At 32.3% G+C, this 5974-nt stretch overlaps 1 pseudogene; it reads right to left on the bottom strand.

Annotated features, from left to right (window-relative positions):
* Positions 1–233: 233 nt before the first annotated feature.
* LOC145294323 (U2 spliceosomal RNA) lies at positions 234–338 on the bottom strand (annotated as a pseudogene).
* Positions 339–5974: the final 5636 nt, after the last annotated feature.

Raw genomic sequence — 5974 nt, forward strand, 5'->3', positions numbered from 1 at the left:
GATTGACATGAAATTCTTAAAGATAAACTAAAATGACCTAAAAATAAGATGAACTGACCTAAATAAATAAAAAGTTAATGAACTTAAGGATGAATTGATTGAAAGAACGGCTTTAATGCTTAAAATATAACTGAAATCCTTCAAAAACAACTTGAATGATCTGGAGAAGGACTCGAATGGCTTTGAGACTGACTGGTTGTAAGTGGGTGATCATTTTACATTAAATTAATACAGAAAAGTAATCCCCCATTTTATATCAAAAATTTAGAAACATAAGTACATCATGTAGTAAGAACAGATACTACACTTTGATCTTGGCCAAAAGGCCAAGAAAAGCTGTATTTATTTGCTCCCCCACCGAGCAAATTAGGCACAAGGCCGATTTTTAATGTGAGGAGTGAAGGGGAAATGGGGACCAACTCCCGGGGAGTAGGGGAGCTGGATAGTGACAATTGGTATGAAGTCTTTGCTTGCAGTATCTGCCAAAACAAATACTACACTTTGATCTTGGCCTTTTGGCCAAGAAAAAGCTTAAAAAGCTAAGAACAGGATCTATTAAGAACAGACCTTTGATCTTAACCAAAAAGGCCAAGCACAAAAGTGTTACGTACAGACCGACAGACCGACCGACCGCATGCTTTTCCCGTTAGGGATTCCCCCCCCCTCCTCTTTTTTTTCTTTCTATTCAAAAAATGCTCCATTGCCAAAAGTGTGTTTATTCATAAAGTCTTAAGAAATGCTGGTTTTTGAAAATTTGCAAACGATATAATGCTTGAAATTGTCGAACATGGACATTGAAACAAATGTAACGTAAAATGAAATACATTTTTTGTTGCCATCAACACCTTGTCTTATAGTCTTGATTTTGCCTACCCAGTATATATATATATATATATATATATATATATATATATATTATATATATATAAGTAGATTGTAGTTTGCTTGAAGCATTGTTGAAGAAAATTATAAGGTAAAATTAAAAGCCAAGAACCATGCGAGATTTTTTATAGAGTAAAATTAAATGAAAACAAAAGAAATAAATTTCTTTTTTTGTTGTTTGTTTTTCTTTTTCACACAAATTTTAACTCTAAACAACAGTAATTTTTTTCTGTTGTATAACACTATTACACCATTGAATACAACAGAAAAAAAGTTACTGTTGTTCAGAGTTAAAATTTGTGTGAAAAAGAAAAAACAAACAACAATAAAAAGAAATGTATTTCTTTTGTTTTCATTTAATTTTACTCTATATAAAAAAAAATCTCGCATTGTTCTTGGCTTTTAATTTTACCTTATAATATATATATAATATAAAGCTAAACGTCTGTGTGTGTGCCTGGTCACGAATAGGCTCCTATATGGTTGACTATTATAGAAAACTGATGATTCATTAAAATTGTGGGATCTGCGTATGCGCCTGATCCAAAAAGTATGGAAATAAAAAAATAAAAATAATGTTTACAAGTGTTTTCAATATAGATGTACATAATAATAATTTGATAAGTATATTTTAACTTAAATAAGGATGGTATAATAAAATTGTGGGGTCTGCATTCGCGCCTGGCCTCCATAGAATGGAAATAAGCACAAACTTTAATAAAGACTTTTCATATTTATCTGCGAAATTATATTTTGATAATTATGTTTCGGTTTGAAGAAATATGGTATAATAAAATTATGGGCTGTTCGCTCGCGCCAGACTCCATAGAATGGAAATATGTCACAAAGTTCAGCAAGGTTTTTTAATAGAGATCCACAGAATATCGAGATAAGTGTTTCAGTGTGAACAGGAATAATATAATAAATTATGGGGTTTATCTATTTTATTTTTACTTTCATCATATTTTGCTTTGGTTTTGATACCCCCAAATTCGAAGCTATCTCTTTACAGCCCTTCCTTTTCATAACCTATCATACTTTCATAAATCTGAGTCTATTTTCTGTAGGCTGTTTTTGAACCCAGTTAACGACGGATACTTTTGTTTGGATGTGTCTGTAGAAAAAAAAATGTGGAAAGAGGAAGGCAGGTTCGAACCCGTACAAACCTAACGTCTTTGCTGTTACGACAACCGCCAAACCGGAAGTGACATTTTTTTAAAATTAAGGCTAGACAATCTAAAGGAGATGATAACAAAAAAAAAATATCCGCGAAAAAGTGACCCTTCCCCTGTAGAAAAGTGCCTAGTTGAAGGGGAAGTTATTAATGTTTTAGCCAATTTTTCGATATTTGTCGTATGAAAGGTGGAGCTTAAAAACGATACCGATCTTGGAAAAATCCGTCGCCTCTATTGAAAGTTTTAGGCAGACATGCAAACATACATACACACATTTATATATTGGTAACTAAAAATTTTCGATCCAAACTGATGAAAAAGCTTGCCCTATCTCTGAATACCTTTATATAAATTTCAAATATTTAGACCAGAAATTGTCTGAGTAATTTGAAAGAGACCGCAGAGGTCAGTTTTTTTTAACTTTTACCCCTTTTTTGTACCCCTTAACATTTGTTCTTTTGGGGTCAAATCAAGTTATTAAGTTAGATCTATGTCCAAGGAACCTATATCTAAAAGTTCACGTGTTTAGACCCCAAATTGTCGGAGGAGTTTGGTAGAGTTCTCAAAAATAAAAATGGTTGAACTTTTACCCCTGAATAGCCAAATTTCTGTCCGAAAACCAATCACGTCGATTTTCCCTAATCTCAGTACCCTGTATATCAAATTTCGAATCTGTAGGCTAAAAATTGACAGAGTTATTGCGTAGGGAAATGTACACAGACACACAGACACACAGACACTTTAACTTATATATATATATATATATATATATATATATATATATATATATATATATATATATATATATTAGTTGTATATATCTGGCGTCCCCAGATTTAAAATTATTGACAGAATACAAAATAGACTTCGTGGCTTAGTGGGGGATGCCCTTTTCTCTACCCTGCAACCTCTCTCCCACAGAAGAGACGTTGCGAGCCTGTCCTTGTTTTATCGTTATTTCCATGGCAGATGCTCGTCTGAACTCCAATCTCTGGTCCCCCCTCGCCAATCTTTCACGAAAAACACCCGTCTAGCTGAATCCACTGTGAAAAATTTCCCCCACTCTATATCTGTGCCTAAATCAAAACGCGGATTCCATGAACAAAGCTTCTTTCTTAGAACTGCACGCCTGTGGAACTCTGTTCCGTCTGCCTGCTTCCCTCCGGACTACAACTTGGTTGTCTTCAAGTCCAATGTAAACAAATTCCTAATGAACCGCCCCCTTAAGTAAACATTTCAGCAAATCTCCTCACTAACGTAATGTACTTGCAATAACCCTTATCCATGAGTGGCTTCCGGGCCTTGATAAGTAGTGATCACTGTGTAAAAAAAAAAGAAAAGATAGACCAGATATCCTAGGATTTCATTTCATTACGGTTTTCCTGAACGTGAAACTGTTAATTTTATGAAAGCCTCAGTCTCATTTATGTTCATCAATGAAAATCAAACAGGAACATAATTTTCATTACTTTAAGGAGAAATAACTTTCATAACTTAAATTTATGAAGTTTACTTTAATTGTTTACTGCAACTGATATCTAGAAACAATAATTTGCAAAATTTAAATTAAATATAAGTTAAATCTATATATCTATAAAAGTGAATATGTCTGTGTGTCTGTCTGTGTGTCTGTGTACATTTCCCTAAGCTATAAATCTCTAAATGTTTAGTCTACAGACTCGAAATTTGATATACAGGGTACTGAGGTTTGGGAAAATCTATGTGATCGGTTTTCGGCCAAAAATTTGGCTGATAGGAGGTCAAAGTTCAACGATTTGACCTTTGAGAACTCTACCAAACTCCTCCGACAATTTGGGGTCTGAACACGTGAAAGTTTCGATATAGGTTCCTTGGACATGGATCTAACTTAATAACTTGATTTGAGCCCAACACAATAAATGTTAATGGGATATAATAGGGGTCAAAGTTTTTTAAAAAATTGACCTCTGCGGTCTCTTCCAAATTACTCAGACAATTCCTGGTCCAAACATTTGAAATTTTACATAAACGGTATTCAGAGATAGGGCGAGCTTTTTCATCGGTGTGGGTCGAAAATTTTTAGTTACCAATGTATAAATGTATGTATGTATGTATGTATGTATGTATGTATGTATGTATGTATGCATGCATGTATATATGTATGTATGTATGTATGTATGTATGTTTGCATGTCTGCCTAAAACTTTCGACAGAGGCAACGGATTTTACCAACATCATTATCGTTTTAAACTTCGAACGTTCATACAACAAATATCGAAGAATTGGCTTAAAACATTAATATGTTCTCCTTCAACTAGGCACTTTTTTCACCTAAATTGGCTAAAAACATTAATATGTTCGCCTTCAACTAGGGTCACTTTTTTCACCGATATTTTTGAAAATTATCCTCTCCTTTAGATTGTGTATCCTTAATTTTAAAAAAATGTCACTTCCGGTTTGGCGGTGGTCGTAACAGAATTGATGTCAGGTTTTTACCCCGTTCTTTTCCTACTTCGCCGTACGGGTTCAAGCCTTCCTTCCTTCCTACTACCACTTTTTCTTTTTTGCTTTTTTTTTTTTGTTCAACATCCAAACACCCGGGCAACGCCGCGCTGAAATAATTTTAAAATCCACGTTTAAATAGCATCGCTTAACAGATCCATTTTAACAGATCAATTACTACTCAATATTAATAACATGCACCTTACTATTAGAATAGATTTCGCTTAATATGAATGTGACAGAACTTCTTTAATGCAGCTTTCTTTTTGATAAAAAAAATAATAACAACAATAATGCTTTCATTTTGCTTAAGTATTACATATTAAAATAAGTATTATATATTAAAATAAGTATTAAATAGTAAAATAAGTATTATATATTAAAATAAGTATTACATATTAAAATAAGTATTACATATTAAAATAAGTATTATATATTAATATAAGTATTACATATTAAAATAAGTATTACATATTAAAATAAGCATTATATATTAAAATTAGTATTACATAATAAAATAAGTATTACATATTAAAATAAGAATTATATATTAAAATTAGTATTACATAATAAAATAATTATTACATATTAAAATAAGTATTATATATTAAAATAAGTATTACATATTAAAATAAGTTTTACATATTAAAATAAGCATTATATATTAAAATTAGTATTGCATAATAAAATAAGTATTACATATTAAAATAAGTATTACATATTAAAATAAGTATTATATATTAAAATAAGTATTATATATTAAAATAACGTTTCCTTTTAAATAAGGAGTAAAATATAAACAAACATGCTGGAATATAAGTGTATGAATGTCCGACTTCGATATGAAAAGATTTGTGAAACAGAATAAATTTTGAATATATTAAGCAAATTGTGAAAAAAACAAACAAATACGAATACGACAATATATATATATATGTATATATATATGTGTGTGTGTGTGTGTGTGTGTGTGTTTATGTATACATCATTATGTCAGGTCATGTCATATGCTACTGGTACCATGTAACCCAGCGTCACCTGCCTAATGGTCGGGTCACCGGCGACTATACTGGTTTCCCCATCAGACTTGTTTGGTGAGGAGGGTGGCCAGTCTCCCTAAAGGATTAAAAACAAGACCTTCCTTTTTCGGGGTCAATGGTCAATGTGTGTTTGTGTGTATTTATGTGTGTGTTGGGGTGGAGAGGGCTCCTGTAAGTCGTGATGAAGGCAACCTTTCTAGGAGAGGCAAATCTCTGATTTTGAAAACCATAAAGCGGAAGACCAGTACCCGCATTAAGCTGTTCTGCAGTTTAACTTGTTGCTGGCTATCTTGCTCTTGCTTGTTGCTTGATGTCAACATTTTGAACCGAGAGAGAGACTTAGCTGTCGTACGAAGCTAAGACTCTGTAACATCATCTGTGTATAGATACTCCCTA

The sequence above is a fragment of the Euprymna scolopes genome, chromosome 15, assembly GCF_053919585.1.
Source record: "Euprymna scolopes isolate OS-2025 chromosome 15, ASM5391958v1, whole genome shotgun sequence".
Taxonomy (NCBI): domain Eukaryota; kingdom Metazoa; phylum Mollusca; class Cephalopoda; order Sepiida; family Sepiolidae; genus Euprymna; species Euprymna scolopes.